This window comes from Falco biarmicus, chromosome 2 (assembly GCF_023638135.1).
Source record: "Falco biarmicus isolate bFalBia1 chromosome 2, bFalBia1.pri, whole genome shotgun sequence".
Taxonomy (NCBI): Eukaryota; Metazoa; Chordata; class Aves; order Falconiformes; family Falconidae; genus Falco; species Falco biarmicus.
In genome coordinates, this window is record NC_079289.1 from 96961277 (window position 1) to 96984887 (window position 23611).

The 23611-nt window shown below is 40.8% G+C and overlaps 1 long non-coding RNA gene across 1 annotated transcript; it reads left to right on the top strand.

The window, feature by feature from the left end:
* The first annotated feature begins 9 nt into the window (after positions 1-9).
* LOC130145238 (uncharacterized) lies at positions 10-23523 on the top strand. The gene is made up of 3 exons (XR_008820419.1): positions 10-7281; positions 8189-8285; positions 13313-23523. It is a non-coding gene; the product is annotated as an uncharacterized LOC130145238 (long non-coding RNA).
* Positions 23524-23611: the final 88 nt, after the last annotated feature.

Genomic DNA, 23611 nt, shown 5'->3' on the forward strand with positions numbered 1-23611 from the left:
CCATACTTGTGAATCAGCAGAAACGCCGGGCTTTATTGCTCGTCCGTGGAAGCGCGACACCCGGGGTGGGGGGTGGGGGTAGTGGTGCAGAACCGCTGCTGCTCTTTAGCCCCCAGCCTGCCCGTCCTGTCCCACGCGTGTCCCCGTCCCGTGTGTCCCGCGTCCCCCCCCGCCCCCCATCCCCCGGGCGGCGGTCGCGGCGCGCGGCCCCGCGCCGGCCGGATGATGCAACGCGGCCCGGCTCCATGTGCTTCCCCTCCCCCGCCCCGGCCGCGGCGGGCGCCGGGCTCCAGTTTTTTCCGCCTGGAGGGTCACCCGGCGGCTGATTGATTCTCCTTTCGCCCTGCTCAGTCATTCGGGGTTGGAAAGTAAATAACAAGTTGACATCATTACCGCGCTCCGCAGTGCCCCGCCGCGCCGCGCCGCTACCGCCCGGCGACGAGTAGCTGCGCACCCAAAATCCCCGCCGCACCGCGCCCGGGCCCCGGGCCTGCTCCCGCCCGCCGAACCCCGGCACGGCGAGGCCTGCTGCCGCCCCCGGCTCGGCTCGTACCTCCGGAGCGGGGGCCCGCCACGCTTTTTGTGGCCGTCGCTGCGCCGCGACCCCCCCTCACCCCGCCCGGCCTCACGGCTAATGTCATGCAAATTATAAGATTATCTGGATGTTGCCCGGGTGTTCTGCCTCGGTGGGCTCATCCTGGTGACAGCGAGACTTCACCCCCCGCCCCGAAACTCGTATTTATTAGTGGTTTATTTTTCCAAATGACCTTTCTGCTTTTTTTGCCTTTTTGGGGTTTTATTTTGACATGAAAGGGAATGTCATGCTCTTTACACATCTAGCCCAGAACCTACATACGTGCTGTCACCGAGAGTTCTTATGGAAAAAATATGACGTCACCCGAGGCAAGCAAAGATCATCACTACACACGTTCATGTATGTTTTGAAACAACTCTCAGAACGCCGGGGAATGTTATTGCGGGCTAATGTGGCTCATTTTCACGTTCAGAGCCCGGAGATCGCAGCGCAAGGCCATCACACAGGCGTGCAAACAAACGTCTCCTGTTCTAAATCAGCTCCCATTTTTCTGACTTATTTTTGAAATCAAAACCTACATTAGGTTTTCATTACTTGACAATGTAAACAAAAGTCCCTCCTGGTTTACAGTGAGATGGCAGTGACTTTTTTGTTCTGGTGCTTTTTGTTTATTTGCTGTCTTTTAAAGTGCTGCGGGCTTCCAAATGAGGTAAACTCATCAGAAAATGGTCCTAAATCAAGACTTGCCTAGCTTTTGAGGCTTGGTGTCCCAGCAAGGAGGCTGGGACTGTTCCCACTCCTGTGTTCTGCAGAGAGCAATCAAGCTCTCACCCCCTCCATCAGGCCCAGGGTCCTTGCTGCATGTTTGATTTTTCACTGCTGAGGAGCAGCACGTGCTCATCCTATGCCACCTGGATGCTCTGGCTCGAACCTCCAGCTCAGTAAGCCCCCGCGTCCCGGCTAATTTTCAAATTAATTTTCAATTAAAATAAGAAAAAAAAAACCCAACCAAACAAACAACTGTAAAGTGATGGTAGAGTAAAAGATAGAAGAATGAATCGTGGCTCTGGCCATTACAGTATTTTTGGCCTTTGTGTAGCAGAAGACCCCAAAGCAACCATGTATAAAAGAAATCACCAGGTTTTTGAGAGTCTTGGTTTTTCGGTTTCATAACTCATGACGCAGCAGCGGTGATCAGTGGCAATGCTACGGCCCTGCAGCTCCAAACGAAGGAAGCCAGAGTTGTGGTTTCTTACCCTCATTAAAATGGAAACCTAAACCTGAAACAATCAAAATCAAGGGCTAGCAGGGTTGGCCTACTGTGGAGATAATGGGATCATAAGACAAAATATTTTGCATTTTGAAAGATGAAAGACATTGTTATTTTTCTAGTGCTTCATCGTCACTGTGTTGGTAACTGTTTCTAACTAGGTTTTTCCCCCACACTATGTTTTTCAGTTCTCTGTCTATGCAGATGAAAGTAAGGTCTCTCAAATAAGTGAATCATTCAAAAATAAATAATTTGTTCTACTTTTATGTAGCTGTAGGTAAATAATTCTCCTCACATAAAAATCTGAAATATGGATTAATTATTTACTCCTGCTATGAACTGTAAAAAATGTGGGTCTGCTAATCTGCTAATTAAATTTTTAAGAGACTTAATATACAAAATTTTGATATGATAGTGAAAACTGAACTGGTGTTTTATCTTGAATAGATGCCTCAAGACTATTTGGGTAGAGGTGCAGTGTGCAATTCTTACGTTGTAATACGTAGATACTCTATAAACTGAAATGTGACATGGTAGGCACTAGTTCTGCAACACTTAGAAATAAGTTAAACATAAATGCCTAGCTTTCCTATTATGAGTTGTCCTGCCAGACAATTTGTGGAGGGAGAGTGAAGACTTTTAGCACATTATTGTTGTTGTTATTGTTGTTATTATTATCATCATTATTATTGTTATTATTATTTAGCACACCTGTGGTGGCAAGCTTTTACTTCTATGTGGGCATCTTTACAGTATTTGCTATTTTTCAGATAAATGTTCTCATAGAATCACTGATGTGAGCAACTGCTACGCAGCATCAAAAAATGGTTTCTCATTTAGCCACTTGTTAATACAAGAATTTCACTTTTAAAAGGAAATTCTGATTGACTAAGATACTTTCAGGAATTGAGACAATCACTGGTAATTTTTTTTCTTCACGTATTACTTCACTGATATCTTTGGACTAGACTGAAAGCTTTTGCTTAATTCATGAACAGTTGTGCAAGCAGACCCCTTGAGTAAAAACAACATTATCACAAATCAAAAAGCAAAGCAGGAGACCTTGTTTCAAAGTTTTTGGAAGGCAAAACTGTCAAGAATATTTTGATTTTGCAAAGCAAGCATGGTCTGACCCTTTTTCTACCCTCTCTACCCTTTTTCTCTCCATGGTTTGCTTCATATAGCTTGTAATACCTGCATTTCCTAGTGGTATTTTTTCACCCACCTTTTTGAGATGTGAAGATCTAGATTCCTTGGACTTGAACCGGAATTCAATTGACTCTGATAGGAATCTAATAGTTTCTGATAGGAATTTTGATGCTATTACACTGTTGCAGAGGTTGCAAACTGGGATGTGCTATTCACAGTTTCTTCCCTGTGCCGTTATACAATCAATGCATATCTTCCGCTGCTCAGGGACACTGCATATTAGGTAAGCGTTATGCCGAGTGTATTTTTGCTTCTTGATATAAGATGATAAGAACATACTCAGTGATCCTTCCAAAGTACAGTTGCAAAAATCAAAGTAAGTTAGGGCAACACTCCTATTTACTATATTGTTTCATATGTGGAACATGTATTTGTTATTACTTAAGGTAAAATAAATCAGAAACTTTGATGCATGTAATCTACACTCCTCTGATTGTTTAGTGGGCTGACACAAAGGGCTGAGCTAGCTGTATGTGTCCCTTAGGATCCTCAGATGGAACAGAGATTTTTTTTATGTTGCTCTAATTTACTCTTAGAGACAGTTTGGCCTCCTGCCAGTCTGGGATAGAAAGAAGAGGGAGGTGATCATCTCTTTCCTTGTCTTCCCTCATCCATGCAGTGTTGCATGGCCCCAGCTGTGCTGAATTAATGCCTGGGACAGCTTATGATTTCAAGCCTTTTTTCCGCCCATGAAAGATTTTAGAAGAGAAAGCAGTTCTACCTAGGAGCTGGCAGCAGTGAGTGAAACACCTAGAGAATTAACAGGATCAGATCCCCTGTGGAGAAGCCAGACTTAGGCAGAGGTTGTGCTGTGGATGTGAGAGATGTTAGCCATGTATCATCTCGCTCAGTTGCTTGGGCATTCTGGAGGTACATGAGTCCTGAGCGTTGTGACGGTGCTGTCGGATGTCCTGTAAGGATAATCTTACCTTCTGAGGCCAGCAGCAGGAGCAGCCCTGCTAGCATACTTCTCAACGTGGCTAAAGTGAGGTGGGAACCAGGAGCCTAGCCCTGGAGAAGACTTAGCCTTCCTGAAGAGCTCTTGTTAATACAGATTATAGAAAGGGCCCAGTGGGGACCTTTTCAGGAAAGCCTCGAGGAGAGACCAGTCCCTCTCACGAGAAGCGTGCATGCAAAAGAGCAAGCAAACAAGAGTTTCATGGAACGAGGCGTGTCTGTCTACATAAGCAAGTAGATCAGTGCAGGTGGGTAGGATGAAACAGTGGTTGTAAGGACCAAACATCTGCATTGCACCAACATCTGCCTCCAGATGCCTCTTGGGGCTGGGGGTGTCGAGCCCCAGGCTGGTCCTGCAGACTGCCTGATGGTGGTCGGTTGGGAGCAGCTTGGACAGGCTCCTGAGGTGCACCAGTTGGGTTAGTTTCACCAAAAGGGAAACCAGTTCTCATGCTCAGAAACCACTCTGCTCTGCGTACCAAAGCACAGTAGGGGAGGAGAGTCAGGAGATTAATTTTAGAAGAGCACTCCTGATTTAGACTAAGAGTGGTGTAGATGCAGTCTGCCATAGTTCCCTGTTTCTACTGACATTGCCTTGTATAATATTTTACACTTTAAAAGGTTCCCCTTAATTCAGTGGAATTACTCAGGATTTAAAGCATGATTCACTGTTGTAAAATGTACAACATATGGATTGCTTCCCTTGCTAAATGCAAAATTTTTGTCTCAAGAATTCTGAAATGGCTTTTCTTTACACAATCTCTATGGCTACTGAAGCACACAAGGTGTACTGTATCACTTCTAGATGCAAGCTGCTATTTTTGGCAACAATGAGTAGAGTGGTGAAGGATTCTGAAGAAGCTCACATACATGATGCTAACGCTGGCAGAAAACTAACCCGACTGGGAGTGCCTCACCTGGTGCCACAGCCGAAAGAGCTGCTGTGACTACTGGGTACGCAGAAGGGGACACGTAAGGAAAGAGAACAGAGGTTATGCTACCTGTCTGCTTGGCACTGGTGGGGTGACTACTGGTGGGAGTAAAGTAGTCCTATTTAGTTATCTTCAAGATAGGATGTCGATAAATTGGAGGAATTACAAAGAGTACTGATAATGACGAAAGGAATGGAAAATGGCTTACTTGTAAAGATAAGGATCTGTTTAACTTATCGATGAAGTAACTCAACCCTCTGGAAGAACCAAGGTGTGCGAAAAGAGCTAGCAGAGATTCTTCAATTTATCACACAAAGGTAGGGAGATGCACAGCTAGAAGTTACAAAGCAGCAGGTTTTTAAGGACAGAGAAAATTAACCAGCGAAATCACTGGTATGGATATTCTTTAACTGGAATCTTAAATCAAGCATGGCTACTGAGTCTCAAAAGGCACCAAGAAGTCCTGTGGCCCATGTTACGATGTTATACAGTTAAAGCAAACTATTGCAATGGTGTTTTCTAGCTTTAAAATCTTCAAACACAGACCTCTGAGAAGTGGCATTTTTAAGAACCAAGTGTTGTTGGCTAACTATTTACTTACCAGTCTAATACAAATTTCCGTCAAGCCTATTGTAGATAACCTAACAACAGAGGAGTTTTACTTTGCTTTCCCAATTTGCACATGCATTATTTTTACAGGTGTGTGCAAAGTGACTGTTTTTCTATTTTTAACAGGAATAGCTTTGTTTAAAACAAAGATTTTCGCTGAAGTTTTGGGATATTTTTCTTTTCGTATCCTAGAAGTTATCTCTAGGACCTTACCCAAGACAGGGAAGAAAAACAAAGAAATGTGTAATATCCAAACTCTTTGCTGTAGCAGTAAACCAAACTATTACAAGTGTAATGAGTCAGACCTGCTTTTCAGTTTCAGTTTCCATGTGGCTGTAGTTGACCTCATGCAGTTTACAGCCTCTATTCACAGGGTGCAGTGCTCTACATGAACATGAATAAAAATACATGAGAGGGAGGAGAAACTCAGCTTATTTTCGATGATTAAATTTAAAATGTAGTACTAGTAAATGTTTAAAAGACAGTTATAATACTCAAAATGCAGTAAAAATCAATATTTTAAAAGTAAAAATAGACTTCCTAATTCCACCCTTTGGCCAGCTGTTAAAAAATTGGGTATTTACATTAAGACATTCAGGCACCAAATGTATTTTTAGTCTCTGTCTTGTTCCCCTTGAAATCAACAGTGGTTTTGCACCTACTTCAATGGGAGTATAATAAGGCCCTTCATTTACAATACCTTATAACTACTGGGAAAACAGTGGATACAATCAGGATGAACGAACCTTTAGTAAGTAATCTTTTTTTTGTACTATTGCAGTTCCTAAATAACACAGAAAGTCATTTGAAAGACTGAGCAGTGATGGAGAAACAGGTTCATTAAATCAGTACAAATCTCCATTACAACCAAAACGGTTCCTTAATTCTTTACTGTCCTTATTCTAAACGCTAGTATTCCTACTTCCATCTGTCAGTGCTGCTAAGTGAGAAGTTCCTTTCTTCCTTCATTCCTTCCTCCCCCCTCCCTGTCTCCATCCTCATTGCATTAGCCCCCCAGGTAACCCATTTTTGCTGCAGCCCCACACCACACAGATGCTGCACCTCATCCTTTTCATTGAACCCTACAGTGCTGACATTTTCTCACTAATTTGAGCATTTCCCTTGATGTTGGTATTAGAAACACAAGTTAGGAAAGATAATTGGAATGAAGTAGTTTCTGTATGCCCCTTAGCCATCTTCCTTGAATATCTTCCTGGTGTGGCTGAGTTTTAACTACACATTTTGAGAATTCCAAAACCAGGTTTGACAGCTTTTGCTTCAGACTATAGCTTCCTTGCGTTGTGTCATGGTAAGTTTGTGACTGGCAATATTTTCACAAGCTGCAGTTGCTTATGATTCCTCTGTGTAATTTGCTCTGTGTAGACTGCTGACTTTTTTCTTTTTTTCTTGATAAAGAGGAGAAATATTAAAAGGACATAAAAGAGTACATTGTTTTGTGTTTTCTGTACTATATTCTTTTGTTCTTTTATTTTCAAGACTTTAAGCATTTCATTTAAATTCAATTGAAATTTTGAAATGAAGGATGCAAATCTGTGAGTCAGCTTGAAATATTTTGAATCATTTACATAAGCTTCCTCATTATAAAATTATTTCTTCATGTAGCCTTAGAACAGAATTAGCTTGTCAGCCCTAAGCTTTTTCTTCTTTTTTTAAGGATGCTGACCATCTAATGCTAACTAACTTATCTAAGTGGCATCGCTAACTCTGTCAATCATGCAAGACTGGAGAAAACATAACTGAGAAGTGAGGTAAGCCCAGAATTTTCATAAATATACTAAAAGTGGAACTGAAAGTACCCTTGGGTATATTATTAAACTTGCTATATTTCTTCTTTTCTTTTTCTTGAAGAGAAACGGAATCGAAAACAATCGTATGCATTATCAAAAATTAAATGCTTTTGAAAGAAAATTTAGATCTAAAGTCAATATTTTTATGAGTTCTAGTGTAACACTAATTGCAATATTTTCTGTTTCTATATATTAACAAATCTAGATCAAGCCCTTTGTGATAAGAATAGAGGCAGTGTCTTTACATACTTATTGTTGTGTATTTGTACGTTTATTCACTTATTTCCCTATTAGAACATGAAGAGGCCTGATACCAAAATTACCCTGAGGCAAAAATCTTTAAACCAATATGCAATACACAAAGGATTTTTGCAACACAGGGATACTATCAGGTTAAAAGATATCAACTAAAATGGCATCTAATTTCAGCACTAAGTGTTCACAGAATCAGGTTTAAAGTTATCAACTAAAATGGCATCTAATTTCAGCACTAAGTGTTCACAGAATCAGCCTCAAGATTAGGGTGAGACTGTGTTGTCGTTCAAGCTGATTGCTCTGTAACTTTCCAGATAGAGAAAAGACTGGTTTGGGGGGTTTTTTAAGTCTTATGGACTCTCAGTTCTACAAATCTGTCCCTCCAGATGAACTTGGACTTAATTGTAAGAGCAGCTGCAAGATTTTCAGATATCACGCAATTTCCGTAACAGTCTACATTTACACTCATCAATGTCTATATTTACTATTGTAAGAGTAATGAGTAGCCTAGCCAGAAAGATTTATCTGAAAACTAGAGCCATGTGAGCATTTGCAACTAGAGTGTGGTCACTAAATAGAATATAATTACTTTTTCTCTCTTTTCTTTGCCCAGTGCCAGGAGGAGCTAACCAGCTTGCCTTCCATAAGGGTGAGCTTCTGTGGAAGCTTCCCGATTGCCTGCAAAGTCACAGATTGCCCAAATCTTTCTGGTAGGGTATATGTTAACTTTGGTTGTTATCTTCTTTTATTAAGTCTAAAAATTGCTGTAAAGCAGCAAAGCAATCATCAGATTTATCAGCCAAAACAAAGCTGTGAAATTACTTATTTTTCAGCATTATTTGAGGGCTCGCAACCATAAATGTTATTTATGTATATGTATTTGCACACATCAAGAAACACACAGACACCCTATACAAATATGCTTCATTTAAAACCCCACACCTTGGACCTGACACATGAGCCTTTACCCTTCTGAAAAATCCAGCTGAAATCAGCTGGACCAACGAGCCAACAGTCCTTTACTGCATCCTGTCAGTGCAACGAGAAAGGTTTTGTTGTTCAGTTGCACTGCAAGATTTCTGTTGCTTAGTGGTATACTAGGGCACTTATAACCATCCATCCAGTTATGGCCATGTACTCTTTTTACTCCTCAGTAGTAATCAGAGCTTGAAGTTTGGCATTAACTTGTGTTCAGTCCCTGACCAACCCAAACCCAGGAACAGAGCAACAATCATTTCTTTATGCTTTCCCTTCTTTTTGAGGGTAGCAATAAATTTTATCTTGAGGTCTCTTTTTTCTTGGAAGATGCTGTAGTGACAGAATTGTAGAAAAGCAATTTCCCTATTTTATTTCTAAAACAAACAAACAAAAAGTTCGCATTGTCATCAGCTTACTTTACTTAAAAACTTGCTTTATTAAAAAAAAAAAACCACCACCAAAATCCCCTTGAAATGTAGCTACACGCTCCAATCTGTTTTTTAGCATTGCTGATCATACCGTTTTGTTGCTGAACCTGGAGAAGACCATGGAGGGCTGGTGTGCGTGTGTGTGCAGGGATGTACATACACATTTGCCTGAGAGAAAGATGTTTTTCCACAAGGATCCTCTCGTGGAGGATCAAATAGCAGAATGAACCCTCCAGCCTGGCAGATGTGCTCGAGTGAGTAAGACAGGGCAAGTCTCCTGAAGGCCAGGGTCACTGGCGTGGGAAGCTGTGCCACCATGCCGACCCATGCCCCGCTCTGCTGGTCACCATGTGGTCCTGTGCAGTCGCAGACCTGAGTTCATGCAACAATACAGCATCCCTTTCAGATGAAACACTATCCTGCTCATACCCGAAAGGTATGCTGAAGCAAAGAAAAACAAGGGGCTTGCCTACACTAGAATGGTTACAGGTGTAGTTTTACTATTACATGTAATTTTAATTGAAACTTTTGCGGTGTAGAGGTAGTTGCAGCAGTATGCCTACCCTTCAACAAGAGAGCAAAATAAACTGTATTTGGGTAGGGAACAAGAATTTATGATGGTATAAAAATATATTAAAATATCACATGCATAATGAATGCAATTAAAGCAATGCGTTTTTTCTAATGTGGATCAATCTGAGGTGACTGTTCAGAGGCAGCAAAGCGAATAGGTACCCAAATGGCGTCCCAGACCTTCTCCAGCTGTTGGAAAATACCTTCCCCCTTTTCCTCCGCATCAGAAATGTTTCAGACCACAGAGAGGATGTTCAGAAGTGCAATGCAGCAGAGCTCCATTAAAGCCAATGGAGTTATTTCCATTTACAGCAGCCAAGGGGCTAGTCCCTAATTTCTTTCTGCAGAAGAACGTGCAAAGCAGATTTCAGATATTTGTTAGGAAGCAGTGGAGAGGTTGCAGGCTTGATGTACTGCCTAAAGATGGTCCCACAAAAGAATGACCAAGAGAGGGGCATCCTGTAGGCAATACCCAATTTTTCCCCTCTAAACTGAATTTTGCACTTTTTTCTTTGCAGTGAATGTAAGCATCTCATTGGCGTGATTGTGTTATTCCTAAAGCGGGTTGCTAATACTTTTGAGAAATACTGTCAACAAAAAACGGAGTCACGTAAAATGCTTATAATTATCTCTAAAATTAGTACCCCTTTAAAGAGTGCATTTGCATGACCCACCAACAGGTCAGTTAAGTACTTTCAGTATGCTTTACTTGTATTTGGCAGAACAATTTCCTTGCTGAAGTATACCAGTGAGTGGGAGAGATTGCAGCTAACAAAGTAAATTAAACATAAATATTTTGGGAATTTTTTTTCTTTACTTTGTGTAGGATTTGGAAAGAAAAAGCAGTCTTCAGGTCCAAGTTCAAAAAGACCTCACTTACCTTACTCACACTAGCTGCCTTTCTGTTTTAAACCACAAGCCTCTACAGTTGTGAAAAAGCATGAGCTTGAAAAGAAAAACAATATAAAGTCCGGTGGACTCCAAATTCTCCATATAAGCATTCCCTCAGTTTCTGAAAGTTTTAGGGTGGAGTTCTGGCTTTATTAAAACTCATAGTAAAATTACCATAGGCATAACAATACACGTTTAATCTTTAAGGTGATTTGTTTTAATTAATGAAAGTTGGCACATTAGGGAATGTATGAGTTTTCATTCCACCAAAAAAGCAATAAAGAAAGAAAATAGATTAATAAATAAACTTACCAAAGTAAAAGTAGAGCTGCATGACCATACATCATAAGAAATGAGCACTTTTTTTCCTAAAATGGTGGACAAAATCACTATTAAACTAAAATGTGACATGTGGAAAAACTTTGCCAGTGAGGTATATAAAAGTATTTTCATTTCTATTTACATTTTTGTTTACATTTATGGTTTAGGATTCAGGGTTTTTTTCCTTCTCTAGTTACGAATCTGTAAGCTCAGTAGGGCCAAAATCTTTGACTTCCTTTGTGAGAAGGACATATAGTTGCTGAATAATTTATACTGTATTCATAAGATAATTCGTAAGTGCTGCTGCTTCTCACCCCCCATCCCCAAATCTGAATGCTTTCTGTATCAATAATGCATTCGTCCTCCTGATCCCCTGTGAAATAAGGTAAGAGTATTTATCTTACTGAGAAAGTGGCAAACACACAAAGCAATAGGGTTTGTGACCATAGTTACAACACCACGATCTTGTTCAGGGTATTTTTATGGTGAATCATTACGTTTACAGCAGGGTACATGTGGTGTGAATCTGTAGGTGGTCACTGTGGATGCACACAGCATGAGTGACCATTTGGGGACAAGTTACGGAAGTACAGACTTATCTCACTCATGTGGGTGAGAACTTCTACCCCCCAGCAAAGGTGGTTTGGATTCTAGTGGCACGTCCTATCTACCTGCATTTGGACCCGGCAAAGAAATTGCATTGGGATGCCGTGGGTAGGACAGGAGTGATGGTCAGTATTCCGGTGGGCAGGGCTGCTGTCTGGGGGACCTGGGCAGGCTGCAGTGGAGGAAAAAGCAAAGCCCTGTCCCAGGGCTGGAGTAATGCCCTGCAGCAGAAACCAGAGGGGCAGGAGAAAGTCAAAGGCAGATGGGGTGGGGGCTGGTCCACAGGGGTGCCCAGGGCGCTGGAGTCTACCTCATTTGAGGAGAGGATGGGGGCATGGCGTTAGTTTGGCCTGGGGGAGGGGAGACCCCATGACTCCCTGAAAATATCCAGTGGGAGAGGAGGGAGAAAGCAGTATCCCAACTTTGCATTTGGCCCTGTGCTGGGAATGGGCTGGGACAGACAATCCCCTTTCCATCCAAATTTATGTGAGTCGTTGATTCCAAGTTCACAGGCTGAATCTGCTGGAGCACAGGGAATGGGGCGAGAGCAGCACCTCTGTAACAAGAGGATATCCTCAGGAGCTAATTTCTGAGACTCATATGTGATGGGAAAGTGCTTTACTTTGCCCTAAGAGTCTGCTGAAAGGCAAAACAATCCTACACATGCCATAGGGGAAGGCAGGAGTTCAACACTTCCAACAACAATAAAAAAGGAGAATGTTTTTTTTAGAAATTTGAGCATGATTTTAATGGCCTAATATTAATCAGCCAGGTTTGAAAATGAGGGTCAAATTATAAATAGAGCTGAGAGGCACAGTGCACAAAAATACAGTTGTATTTGTGTTAGAAATTTTATATAAATAGAAGGGGGGAAAAAGCCCTGAAATTTTTCAGGCTTGAATTCCAGCTGCTCTGTTAATGTGAAGTGAAGCCTGCTCTTTCCCTTGTTAATTTTCATTCCTGTGCCTGTGAAACCTGGGTTGGAACCTGCCACCTCCCTCCCACCGCCAGCTCCTCCCGCTCCAGCCTCTCCAGCCCTGTAACTACTAATATGCTTTGCATGAGAGAGATCAAGAACAGGTTCAGTATTTCTAATTGCAATCTGCCCCTTACCCATGCTAAAATCTAGTGCGGGATCATTAACTGGTGGGTTCCTGCCAAAGTATTTTGGTTCTAGCATGGCCAGAGCCACCCAGACAAATATGTTATTCGGTTAAACAAGAAAGTGTCCCTTTTCCAGCCTCTGCTCGCCTGTGTGCAAACTGCAACAGCTCTGATCCCCTGGTAGTTTGGAGACAGCTGCCATGACTGGCAATAAGACTCTGATCTTGCTCTTCAGTTGCTGTTCTGTGCAACCTTTTACACCAGCTGTATTCATAGCCTGCTCAGTCTTTAATCAGCCTCTGAAGAAACAAGCACGGAAAATATTTCTTTTTTTCTTCTGGAACTTTTTCCACTGAGTTTTAGATGATGTCTGTTAGAGAAAATTTATCAGGCATGGTATGAGCTCTGCCTGCTGCCTACTTATCCCTTCCTGCCCATCCTCTGGCTCACCTTTTCCTTTTTGTCTCTGCTACCACTAGTGTACTATTTTCTGCTCCTGCATTCTTCCTGAGGTGCCTTGACATTTGCAGATTTGTTTCCTAAATTTTATCAGCACGTCCCCATTACAAGAAAAAAGTACCATTTCATACTGTTCCTGAAATCACATAGAGTTTACCCAGATTGTGTTGTGGCTGTCAGAGTCAGTAGTGCTGCCATAGGTGTCCTGGATGTCAGGAGCCTGCCGGGTGCTGGGTGGCTCTGGGAGAAGCCCTCGGGGTGCCCTGGTGTTGGGCATGCAGGGGTTCAGCTGTGGTGAGCAGCTGGTACAGGGCTTCTCACTACTGGGTGAATTGTTTGACTGCCGACACCAGTGGACGTTATTGCTTTGACTTCAGGAACAGCCAGTCTGGACCTGCACAGGCTTTGGTGAAAGCGTAACCCTGCTCACTGGACTACGTCCATCATTATGGTCAAACTGCTGGGAGGTTTCTTACTCCAACAGGTTGTGAAGCAAATGGTCCGGATTGTAAATTTATTTGTCAGGCCCGAGTAAGGTTATTCTGACTTGAAATTCCTGACTTGGGCAAGAAGGAAACATGCTATACAGTGGGTCATGGTAAGACATAGCATCTTTTCCCTGAGTTCTGCATCCCTTCAGCCATTCTTAAAGGTGCAGTTATAGACTGGATTGCTCCTTGCTCTTCCTGTGACTATCGTCACCCTTTCCCACCTTACTTGGCTCGCGGTGGGGGCATCTGATCCAGTCTTCCTACACACTCAAACATATGGATTCAAGATGTGGGCAGATGTGGGCTGGTCTTGCAGAAGGATATTGTGTTTTTTACTTTCTCTGAAACGAATAAGCAATTGTCACAATCCAAGCTATTGTGCTGAATTTTTTAAAAAAACAAAGGTTATAAAATGGGAGACTGTGTATGGGTGGCAAAATCAGGCACTAGGTAAATGTGCAGAGCAGGAATATGCTTATTAAATAGGCAACAGAGAATTAGAGGAAACTATTGCAGTTTACATTCAAGTATATTATGGGGCTGTTTATAGGGCCCAAAAGAACTTCCCGAGCATTAACACATGCAGTATGAGACACAGAGGTGGTAGAATCTATATAAAGGTGAATAGACACGTAAAACCAGAATAACTTGTTAGCATTTACATTGTTGCTGCCTTGAGGCTGTGGCAGCTATTTCACCCGCCTTTTAGAAATTCATTCAATGTTTTTTTTTCTGCAGGGTGGATTAAAAGACAGCATTTTTTTAAGGTCAGGGAATAATATCAATGATAAATCAAGCTAATCTTATGCTATTATTTCAGAATAATGAAGGACACATGTAAGAACCCTATAGAGAAAGGTACTGTTACAAATAATGGATTATGAAAGGAGGAGGGGAAGGTTGGGTTTATGTTCTTTTTCCTTCTCTTTAATTATAAAGATCAGATGACATACATCTCTCTGGATCTATACATTTGTGTCGTGGTAGAAATTAATCTCTTATCACCCTTTCCTAGGCAACTCCTCAGAGTCTCCAGACGTGTGGACAAAGAAGAAAAGGAGAAAATTATGACAGCAGAAAAAATCTGTGCAAATAAATCCTGAGTAATGAGAGGGAAAGTGAATTTTATTCACACTGTTTGGTTTTGACTTTTAACTCAAGTACTGAAAAACACTCAGGAGAAAATTTATCTCTCTGTCTTTCTTCAGGGCAGAAAAAGTTCAAAGCGAACATGTGAGATCTCTGATGACTCCTCGAGCAAAGTCACGAGAGAATTAGTCTTCCTGGTAGCTTAAAGGTGAAAAAAAAAAAAAACACAAAACCAACCAAAAAGAAAATCCCTTCCTCTTACACATTTTATCTTGCATTTAACCTCCTTCATAAATTATTGAGAAACATGCCAATTAATAGCTTATCTTTTAAAACATTCTTATCTAGATTTTTTTTTAACAAATAGAGAATTGGATGGGCATTCATCCATCTTTTTATTACTTTTTTCCCACATTAGGGAGTGCTATACATTTCCACAAGCCATAACAAATGGTCCCATTTGCTATGGGATTTGCTGTCAGCTGGGACACAGACTGTGGTATGTCTTTACTACCAAAAAGATTTCTGTTTTAAAGCAGGGGAATCATTATGCATTACTATCCTGCTCTAAAATCCCAGTAGTGTCGAATACAGTTTTTACTACACTGTACTTCAGTGATGCTAGCACTGAACTTTACAAAGAGAGGTGACATTACCCAGTATTTTAGAATAAAACCAAGAAAAGTTTGTTTCCTTGAGGGTTTTACTTGGGGTGGGGGTGGGGAGTGAGGAGCGGCAGAAGAATCTCTTTCAGTTATAACAAAGACAAAATAACCCTCTCTTGTGGGAAGTGGTGGGATCTAAAGTAGATCAGAAACGGTGGTAGTGGTGGGGAAGTCAAGTCTCATTGACTCATCCTGTACACCCCTGCGTCTTGATTCTCATGATGTACCCATTGAATGGATTCTGTAATTTTCAGATAAGGTCAGCTTTTCCACAAGTGTGCATTGCTATGAATCCCCTGCAGTCCATGGAGCTACGGTACTGACAGGAGTTGAAACATTAACCTTTTACAGTTTTGCGTTTGTCTGTCTATGTCACTGCTTTTCCCTTTTTAGCTGTCTATGGAAGCATAATAAAATTATTTTTTTGCAGTATTTAATTACTGCTTACATTGGCATCCTCCAAGAAAGCTTGAACACTCATGATTTTTTCACATATAGGCTTTATTCAACATTTAGCATTTAGTAATTTTATCATTAAACCTTAATGGTTTCTAGAACGTGGTCTATACCTGAAGGGACATGCCTATGAAATTAAAATGGCAAACCCTGTTGCTGGAGGTGTTCCTTGTGCCACAGAAAGGGTTCTGTTTGCTGTGTATATAAGCCAGCTCTCCAAACCAAGATGTGTTGATAAAGGGCACATGCTTTGCTTGAACAACTGCATCTATACTTGGGTTTTGCTACCTGTTTCAGTTGAAGGTAAACTAACAGAGTGCTTTCATATATCAGCTTCTTGCTTCAGTCTTGAAGTAAAGCCTTCATAAAACTTCTAAACTTGATTAAAAAAGAAGAGGAAGGAGAATTACCAATGTCTGTGTTTGGTTGCTGCCATGTAAGTCAAGTAAAAAGAAATTACACCTACTCTGGGTGGAATGGTGATTCAGGTCGTTCACCTTTGAAGTTGAAGAGCCTCTAAAAGGAAATGTGGTCCTGTTTCTAAGTGGACGTGTGGAAGGCTGACATTAACACCTCGCACTGAAGAAACTGTTCTCTCCATCCCTTTTCACAGCTGACTAAACACAAACAGCACTAGTTTAACAAAGAACCACAGACAGCAGGACGGATTATAGCCCAGCTGAATGAGGAGCTTGGTTCAACAAGGGAAATGAAGGTCAGGTTAATCACAGATCATATTTCCCCTACCCACCGAAGCCCTTACATTACATTATACATGTCATTGTGCTACTTTTCTAAAACATCAGCCCAGAGCCTGGATTCTCCACTAGCCTCATTAGCCCTTGGAGCAGACTCTGCTGACTTGAAGGTCCACACCTGTGCCACCTCTGCTGCATGAGCGGTCAGTGTAAAAATACATTAAAAGAGCAAGAGAGCAGCAGAATTTTAAGTGTGTCAGTATCTCCTTCGTAGCTACATTGCTGAGCCATTTTAACCACAGCATGAAAGATTCCTTTATTTAACAGGACAGGTGTGTACTTTAAAAGATCACTTGACAGTTACCTTTGACAGATGTTCCAGTAGCTTAGGTCACCTAATTTGGACACAAAGTCAGAAGTAACAGCTAGCATAAATCTCTAATTTGCCTGCTCTGGTATTGCTTTAAGATAACCCTATCTGCCTCACTACATTTTTTCCCAATTACTCTATGAGGTTTGATTGCATTGAAGGAGATAAAGACCTCAGGAAAAGCTTTTGGCATTCAAGACTTCAAGCCAAATATTTTTATTAAGACCTTTCTCACACTGTGAGTATTAAGTATTTATAGCCATACCGGGCCAAGAACAAGGCAGCGCTCAGGTGCTTCAGCTGGATTCTTTCTATTAAGTTGGCAGACCTGACTATTTTAATGACACCATAACTCCATTCACTTAACATGAGACAGAAAAAACATTACGAGTGACCATTTAAACTCTAGTTCTCCGTTTCCCAAATCTGCCTGAAAACTCTTGGAAATCACAGTGATAATACCTAAAAACAGCCAACAGGCGTGTGTCTGCGTGCCACGCCGGGGCGTCCTGCAGGACCTTCCACAGGGCTGGAGACAGCAACTGCTGCAGGGGGGGACGCCGCCTGCTGCTGCTTCCAGTGGGCAAAGTGCCTTTGACATCTTTGTCTTTGCATTCTTCAGGGTAAATACATCTATATGTTTTCTTGGCAGGCGCTTTGTGTACGTTGCCCATTTAAATCAGAAATGGAAATTTAACTTCAGGCTAACAAATGTAGGGCAAGTTTGAGGAAAAAAGTTGGAAGCCTCTAACATGGCCATTATAAAGCCTTTAAAAATATTTACTGAAGTTCCTTTGGTTTGGCCTAAAACCATCATAGATTAAGTGTATCAAAAAGAGTCCAAGGATGACCACAATGAAGATTTATTTTTTTTATGAAAAAAATAATATAGACCACAGGACTTCCAGCAAGCATTTTGGAGCTGGTCTTTTGGAAGTACTTGCCTAGGAGTAAAGGAAAGGAAGAGAAAGAGGCCAGAAAAAAATGAAACAGAAGCGGAAGGCTGAGCATGGCTAGCTTTCAAATCAGGATGGTATAAGGTGCATGAAGAGACAGGAGTCAGGATTGTAGCCAGGATACGACTGACTTAAAAAAACAAGATGAAGTGCAGAACATAATAGCTCCCTCTAAATTAAGCTGACAAAAATACAGGGCAGATAAGTGGGATGTGTCGCAGGTAAAAACAATAATTATGAGAAGGCTGGAAGACTAATAGTTGGCAGAATATTCTAGGACAATTCTGATTTGCAAACATCCTTTCAGTGGCTGTAGGCATTTCCTGCTTTGGCTGCAGTTTACTCAGATGTGTAATGGAAACAGGAAAAGATACTCAAAGTTAAATGCAGTCTTTTGAAAAGTGTGAATGTAAGTATATATAAACCATGGGCTGTTTTTAAAGTCCAATGGAAAATGCATACATTCAGGAAATGGTATAAAATGGCATAACCATATTAGATGGGAATATAGCCATTTACCTTAGGTGAGTATTTGGCTCTTTTTTGCTCATGTTGTGCCAAGACTTTCACACTCTCAGGGTGATTTTATTAATATACTGCTAGCTATTTATTGAACTCCAGCTGGCAGGGTTCAAGTACTTCTTCAGAGAGGCTGAAAGTCCTGAGCTGACACGGGAAACAATGTACCTCAGAACTGGCCCGAGCATGTTTTGCACTGTAGAAGATGGGACCCTTTGTGTTCATCTTAAATGAAGTTGATGTCTTGATTTTATTTGATAGTTTCACATGAAATGACCTTGATGCATTGAAGTGCAAGATTACTAATCAGAAATATTATGAGTACTAGAAAGCATATGTGGAACAAAAGGACAGGTACCCCGGCTTTGGGGTTATAAAAGTCACTTTGGGCAAGGACTTCTGCTTCTGTCTTTATTTGATTAACACTGAGCATGTTGAGCCCTGGCTCTGCGGCTGTAGTATTTGTCAGTCTTCACCGGTCCAACAATGTAACACAAGGTGTGTGCACATATAAAACTTCTTGCCACATCTTAAACTGGCATCTAATTAGAGCTCAGAAGTAAACCCTAAGAAACGAATGGAACTAGCTGTGTGTTTCTGAACACTGCCACAGCAGAACTGAGGACGGAGGTGTTGACAACCCCCTGAACTCAATTCTCAGGCTGGTCCCTACAGAGAGGGCACGTACCGTGGCATGAAAGGATGAGTACGGCAAGCTCCTGACCCGCTGTTGAGCCAGGACATGTCTCCTGGACCTCCCTGGCATGGAGTGAGGGAGGAAGCTGACTAAGGTGATAGCAATCCCCATCACTCCCCACCTACACAGCATTTACAGGAAAGCTTACTTTCCAGAAGACAGGGTTTTATCTGAGATTGCAATACGAACTTAGAACCACATCTTGATTTAATTAAAAAGCTTGTACTGCATGGAATCAACAGGGAAAGGATTGAAACATGGGTGACTTAGAGATACAAAAAGGAGTTGTTATTATTAGGAACATATTAAAAAAGCCTAGCATTTTTAGTCGGCTCGGCAAAGAGTGGCTTCATCTGATGAAACATCATTCTAGACACTGACATCTCATCTGTGCCAATCACGCATGCAGATGACAGAGGAATTGGCAGGGTAGTAAATAAGGAAAAAAGTTACCTGTGCTATGCAAGCTGAACCGCTTAATTAGGTTGTCATGGTGAGCACGATGTATTTTAATAAAACTAAACAGAAAATAATACTCATGGAGCAAAATTGCAAGTTCTGGTTTAAGGATGGGAGACCATCTTTGCAAGCAGACACACAGGGACATATTTTGTGATTTGTGGTGATCACCTCGAGGTGAATGCTCAGAGGAACTCCACGGGCAAGGAGGCAAACGACCTGCAGACATCTGCAGATATCTTGGATCTTGGGGGTACAAAAACAGGGCAGAGAAGTGGCTGTGCCCATACATGCAATGCTGGGTATAAAACATTATGCCCAAACAGGATAGTTGCATTTCAGGAGGAAATCAGAACTTTGAAAAAAAGAAAAAATACAATAAAATGGAGTAAAAAATACAGGGCTATATCATTATATGCAAGGCATTAAATGTACAAGTTTAGAAGAGAATACTACTATGGATAGACACTTAAACACTGAACAGCTATTTGGTGCTGTGAGTTTTTGACCTTTCCATAAAGGCATAATAAAATCTAATCACTGGGAAGTGGAGTTTGAGAAACGGAACCTCAGAATAAGATGTAATTAAGATGATTAACTCCTGGTATCATCTTTCTGTTGGATGCTCCACTCTGCCATCATGGTTTTGTGTCTCAAGAAATTTTGAGAAATGTATGTCCAGCCAAAATTTCAAATTTGACTTTAATTTACAGAAGAAAATCTGATTAAACAAAGACAAAGAAGCCAATCAAACTAGCTAAGAACTACCTCTGTATTCTTTAAACCACCTTGGTCCTTACCTGCTTGTTTATGTTAATGCTCATACCAAGCAGTTAATGCAAAAGATCACATAATTGCAAGAATCAAAGCATTACTCTTTAAATCATTAAAATCCCTAAAAGTAAACATAAACGAAGCCTACAATAATATTTTATTACAAATCCATTACCCATCCAAACTAAAATGCTCACTTAATGAACAGAAATATCTAACCACGCTAACTGTTTGGATGTATTTTGGCTTTCTTTGTGTTAGAGCATATTTCACACCTCAAATGAATCCATCAACTGTTTACTTCAGAATGCCAGGCTTATTATGTCCACTGTTTTTTTACCAGCCTATAAAATCTGTTTGTCTTTTACATTTTAAGGAAATAGAGGGCGTTTCATAAACACCATATGTACTACTGAAGACAAGACCTTCCACATTGTTAGGAGTCTTTATTCCGTGCCGTTGAAATAGATCTTGGGTTTAGATGGGTCAAAGTTCCTAAAAAAACCCCACAAACTCTCCCTAAAAATATATTAAGAATGGATTAACCTTTGTGATATAACTTTTGTGGAGGTGTAGGATAATTTCTTTATAAGGTATGACCCAGCCATTAGGCCATTTACCCTTTTAGCAGAGCAATCATTACAAAAAAGGTTGTGCTGATAGGGTAGATACTAGTTAATAACATGTATGTCTCAGGGTTAAACTTATTCTTTAGCACCTGCGTGCATCTAAATAAAATGTATGAAGCCAATATGATATTTCATTCACTGTTGGGAGCAAGTCTGCCGAAGGAAGTAGATTTAGTGATAATAACATAAAGAATAGGCTGTACTGGTGATGGCAGCGGGTGGGTGACCTCCCCCTTCGTCACCCAGCTCCCCTGCATCCCTACCATATCTGCCCTTGATGGGAGACGTAAGATCCACATAGACCTACAATTCCTGGTTTTGAAATTAACACCTCCACTGAGCACCTGCAGTGAAAGCTGGACAAGTTGGTTGACTCTTCCTCTAGCTAAATACTACCTTGTATTATTTGGGTATTAACTTGACTTCTAAGATGAGAATTACTTGAGTCAGCACCCTGACAAGTGTTCTATCATTGCACATGGGGACAAAAAAGATAAAAGATAATTTTTCAACTAGAAGTACTCCTGTGTGATTGCCGTGTGTGCCATTATTGTGGTTTGATAGCGTGCATGTTTCTGAATGATAAAGTATGAAATTTTACATAGTAAAATATATAAAAATCTGCTCTTGAAAGTTATAAATCTCTAGATTAATTTAGCTTGGGAAAGAAGGTTAAAGAAAAGCTAAATACCTGCATATGTGTGAGTGTATGCACCTGCATGTGCGTGTATGTGCGTGTGATTGTAAGGGACTTCTGTGTTAACATTTCTGATAGGGGGGCATTTATCTAACAAACCATAATTAGACAAATCTCGACTTTAAATAGGGCTGTGGCTGTAAGATAAGGCATGTAAAAAGCAATTTGCTATCTGGTACTGTCAGGGAGGAAACATGAAATTCTTACAGTGACTTGCTCCAGCAAACACATTCTTAGCAAAATGAGTGTCAGAGGGCTAGACCCAGAAGAATTTAGAATAAAAATAAGAGGCACAGTTTGTGTAGTGAGGTTAATTAACCACTAAAATTACTTAATAAAGTGTAGTTGAGTCTTCAGAACTTGAAATTTCTAATCAGGACGTACAGTGTTCTCTACAATATAACCTAGCTTAGCTCAGGATTATGAGCTTTTGGTAAGAATCTATGGGGAGAGTCTGATCTTTCTATGGGATGATCTTCTGGCCTTAAAAATGTCCAAAATAATTTTTTAAAATAATACTGACAGACGTACGGACCTTGGCCAGTGTCTGAGCACTGCAGTCAGTGTATTCCCCCAGTCTGGCTTGGTGGAACTTTATCTCACATCCTGGGCTGTGACGCCTTGCTGAACTGACACAAAGGGGCTGATAGCATCCCATGATGTGGAGAAGCAACCCAACCAAAACTTCAGATGTTCCAGTTTACATCTTTTTTGAGAAGTGCTGTATTATCTCCATCACACATAGGCATTGATAAAGAAGCAAGTGTCTGACTCTGAGTGGGAGGGAGAGCCCGATGACCCCCAGAGGTCCCTTCTACCCAACATTTCTATGCATCTGTGAGTTTGCTTGCTCATTATTACTTAAAATATGTACATTCTCAAGCCAGTCACTAAATCTGAGTGCAGTCACTAAAGTGCTTTTTTGTTGCTTATAACCTCCACGAGCAGAAGTTAGTCTTACATAATTAGTACTTTACTCGACATTCCCAAGTAAAATAATTCAGACTTTTGTGACAAAAAGTTGCCAGCTTTCTCCACACTTCTGTGGATCTCCCTCATATAGGCTTGGAAAATTTCAGACATACCTGAAATGAATGGTGGGTACAGGTTTTTATAAACTTTGGAAATGGAGATTTACAAAAATTAATTATTAATGTGTGTAATTCTGGACACTAAAATTATAAAAAGTTTATTTTGAAGTGCCATACTTCACACTGTTTTTAAGTTTTTCTAATTAAAGTTATTGTTAATGTTTTGTTGAAAACAAGACCTAACTTTTCCTGCTTATAAATGCAGATATGAAAATATTTAAAATGAAATTTTACAGTCCAAATAGCTGGCACAGCATAGTACTTTCACCATCTGTACTTCCATTTTTGCTTTGTGTATCCTTATACTTACAGAGTAGAAGAACAACAACGCAATGCGGTCATTCTTTGATGGGCAGGTCTTCGAAGAAGCACTATCAAATTCAGGGTTTTTTTGTGTCACTGTTGTTTTAAAACCCACACTAGATATAGAATGGATTAAGTAGGAAATCAAAGGCAAAACAGGACTCATTCTTGCATGAGGAAACACACAGGATATTAAGTTAACTCCAAACTAAGATAAAGACAGTGAATCATATGTAAGAAAGGAATACAAACAGCAGGACTTTTCTGTAACTGTCAAAAAATATTTTCTTTTTATATATAAGTGTATATATTTAAAACTCTCGCTCTTCTAATATCCATGAGAGAACTAAAGGTGCCTGGGAAAATAAATCATGTGAGAATTTCAGTACTGGCTGCTGCAGAGCCCAGAGGAGGTTTGGACAATGCTTTGGAAAAGTGAAGTGTTGTGGAAAATATTACAGTGTTGTGGAAGAAGTAATAGTTTATTAAACATAAGGGCCGCAAAAATGAAATTATGTGTGGTCTGGCAAATGTTTTCTTTTTAAAGTTATGCATCCTGCTCATCCAAAAATATGCTAGAAGAACCCAGAGCTAGTTGAGGACCAGCAGCTGTACGTGTCTGCTGAGCACAACAGTCAGAGGGTGTTAATGCAGATCTGCTCTCGGTCCTTCTCTGACGCAGATTACAGCCATATTTTTCTACGATAGAATAATAGTGATAAAGAAACCTTTTTCAGGGAAATACTGTATGTCTTGTAGGATTTAGTTCAGAAGCAGTTACC